The sequence below is a fragment of the Borostomias antarcticus genome (genome assembly GCF_949987555.1).
Source record: "Borostomias antarcticus genome assembly, contig: scaffold_84, whole genome shotgun sequence".
In the NCBI taxonomy this organism is placed as follows: domain Eukaryota; kingdom Metazoa; phylum Chordata; class Actinopteri; order Stomiiformes; family Stomiidae; genus Borostomias; species Borostomias antarcticus.
Window position 1 is genome coordinate 3,711 of NW_028176215.1, and position 3,710 is coordinate 7,420.

A 3,710-nucleotide genomic window follows, 5' to 3' on the forward strand; every position below is an offset into this window, starting at 1 on the left:
TCTGGACCACCGCACCTCAAGGCTTACTTGTCTCTCCGTGTTCCCTACAGAACGACCAGGTATGCTGTGATCCGGCTTGCCTGCCCATCACTCTGCCCGCCACCCACTGCAGCTGCTCCAACCGGCCTCAACCTCCAGCCTGCCAGGCTCCCAACCTGAGCCATCCGGGCACTACCTTCCCTCCCAGCTCCAGCAATAAACGCACTGCTGGGCAAAGAGCTTCCTGCCTCCTGTGTCGTGCATTTGAGCCCCGTAGCTAACTAGCCTTAACAGTCCATCATCCATACAAATTATGACACCCTTGATCTAGTGATTACTAAGGGCCTGACTATCACTGTCGTCTCTATTAGTGACCTCGCTCTCTCTGACCATTTCTGTATCTTCTTCACTGCATTGGTTCCTAAAGTCAAAAGTAGTACTAGCGCTTTATCAAGAAACATTATCTTACCTCCGCAGTATCCGATAGTTTTAGAGAAATAATGATCACAAACAATTTATCAACTCCAGAAGTGGGGCCGTCAGGCATTATTGAAGACTTAGCATCCGCCTTTAACACCAGAGTAGGGGCAGCCTTGGATTCTGTAGCACCTATTAAACTGAAAAAGATCACAGCCAATCATAAAGCTCCATGGCGAAATGAGGAAACAATTCAACTAAAGAGAACCTGCAGAAGATCTGAGCGTATATGGAGAAAGACCAAGCTACAGGTCCACCATGATATTCTCAAAGAACATCTCGCTGCCTTTGATAAAGCAATAAGAAATGCAAGGAAAGACCACTTCTCAAAATTCATATCTATCAACCGCAATAATTCAAGAGTGCTCTTCTCAACAATTGATAGCCTAATAAACCCTGCCGTAAAAACACCAGATAACCTGCTCTCTACCTCCAAATGTGAGGAATTTGCAGCTTACTTCAGAGATAAGATTATGAATATTAGGAGGAAAGTCACCCAGGAAAGGCCATGCATCCTGTTCACAGATCCTCTTCCTCCATGTAATGGACATATGAGCTTGTTTACACTGGTGGACACAGAAATGTTGAGAAAAGTAGTATCCAAACTCAAATCCTCCACAAGCCTGCTGAAGAAAAACAACTTAGACACTTCAGTTCTTAGCAATTTTAGACCAATCTCCAACCTTCCCTTTTTGAGTAAAATTCTGGAAACTATTGTTTTCAAACAGATTAATGATTTCCTAGCTACAAGTTCTACGCTTGACCTTTTCCAGTCCGGCTTTCGCGCCCATCATAGCACAGAGACGGCATTAGTCAAAGTTGTAAATGACCTCAGAATTAATGCTGACTCCAAAGAGCTCTCTGTTCTCATCCTCCTGGACCTTTTGCAGCCTTTGATACTATAGATTATGCAATCCTCATCAAAAGACTGGAGAAGTGTGTTGGCCTCTCCGGTCCAGTCCTTAATTGGCTTAGGACCTATCTAACCGGTCGTGATTTCTTTGTTGCCCTCGGTGACCATAGCTCCGGAAAGATCCCTATGACCTGTGGGGTGCCCCAAGAATCGATCCTAGGACCTCTACTCTTCAGCCTGTACATGGTGCCCCTTGGCAGTGTCATCAGGAGGCATAACATTAGCTACCATAGCTACGCAGATGATACCCAACTCTATATTTCTGTAACACCCAGTAACTACAGCTTGATTGACTGCCTTGTCAAGTGTATTACGGATATAAATGTATGGATGTCACATAATTTCCTCGAACTAAACCAGGACAAAACAGAAGTACTGATCATTGGAGAAAAAGCTGAAAGAGAGAAACTATCTGCACATTTAAAAACTCTGAAAATTTACACCAAATGCCAGGCTAAAAACCCAGGTGTCATACTTGACTCAGATCTTAATTTCGAAAACCAGATCATGAATATTACAAAGACATCTTTTTACCACTTAAGGAACTGTCACGGCACCGCCGCGTCAGCCTCGTCCACCTCCTCAGCCCCCTGACCCCGGCCCGAGCCCCGGTTCTGACGCTGGTCCCCAGCCTGTCCCCCAGCCTGACCCTGTCTCTCCAGTGCCGGACTCCGTTTCCCCCAGCACCTCCCAGAGCCTGCAGCGGGAACTGCGGGCACGTCTGCGGTCACAAGCCAGACACGCCCCCGATCCACACCTGCCGTGCGTCACCTTGATTGCCTCTCCTCCACACCTCAACGCACCTGGTCCTGATCAACCAATCGCCAGCAGGATAAGAAGCCGGTCCACACAGCCCTCTGTGCCAGATCGTTGACCAACCCAGTGGGTAACACGACTCCAGCTAAATCCCTACTCCTTACTCGAGCCTGTCTCACCGTTCTTTGTTTTCATTCATCCTAGTTAACCTGCCTGACCCACGCCGGCCTGAGGACCACAAACCTGCCTGACCCACGCCTGTCTGACTACCACGCTCCTGCCTGACCCACGCCTGCCTGAGTACCACGCTCCTGCCTGACCCACGCCTGCCTGAGTACCACGCTCCTGCCTGACCCACGCCTGTCTGAGTACCACGCTCCTGCCCGACCCACGCCTGTCTGACTACCACGTCCCTGCCTGACCCCCGCTTGCCTCTCCGACCTGATCCTGCCTGGCCATACCAAATAAACACGCCTCCGGGCTTCACCTCCAAGCCATTTTTGAGTCTGCTTTTGGGTCCTCCTCCGCTAGCCCTAACAGAACGATCTGGCCACAAATGGACCCAGCGGACTCCCTTCGCCAAGCCATCACCAGCCAGGGCCTCGTCGTTGGACAACATGCAAATGCTCTCCGTGAGACCCGAGCCGTCGTGGAACGGCTTGGTACGGGGATGCAGACACTCTCTGAGCAGACCGCCCAGACAGAGCGCAACCTGCAGTCCATCGCCCAGACCCTAGCAACCCTCAGTGAGCAGGTGGGCCGGTTAGTCGTTCTCCCGGCCCCGGAAGACAACCCCGTTGCTGGCCTTGCCCCTGCCGCTGAACGTGATGCCCCAGGGGTGTTACACCGGCGGGAGCCAAACCTCTCTAACCCCAAGCCCTATGACGGCGACGTAGTGCAGTGCTCCACATTTCTCATGCAGTGTGATTTTATTTTTACTCACCAGCCCAGCAGGTACTCCCAGGATTCTGAGAAGATCGCGTTTGTGTCCAGCCATCTCACTGGCCAGCCGCTTGGCTGGTTCGAGGCCACATGGAGGGCCAAGGCTTCCTGTCTGAATTCCTACAGCGCGTTCTGCTCCGAGTTCAGAAAGGTGTTTGACCATCCACTCCTGGGCCACGATTCCGCCTCTCGCCTTATGCGCATTCAGCAGGGAAGCCATAGTGTTGCCGAGTACTCTATCGAGTTCAGAATACTAGCAGCGGATAGTGGATGGAATGACGCGGCGCTACAGTCAGCCTTTCAAGCGGGTCTGTCTGAGTCTCTTAAGGACGAGTTGGCACTCAGAGATGAGCCGGCTTCTCTCGATCTCCTGATTTCCCTTGCTGTCAAGATAGACAACCGCCTTCGAGAGCGCAGGAAAGAGAGGAATCTCCGCGCTCCTACTCCCGCAGTTCGGGTCGCTAGTCAGCGCTTTCCCAGTCTACCGCCTCAAACTTCCCCGGGTCCTAACAATGAAACGGTCCCCTTTCAGCCGGCCTCGATATCCCCTGCCTCAGACGAACTCATGCAGCTAGGCGGAGCACGCCTAACCGAGGCGGAACGCACCCGTAGGGTAAATGAGCGCCTCTGTTTTTACTGCGGC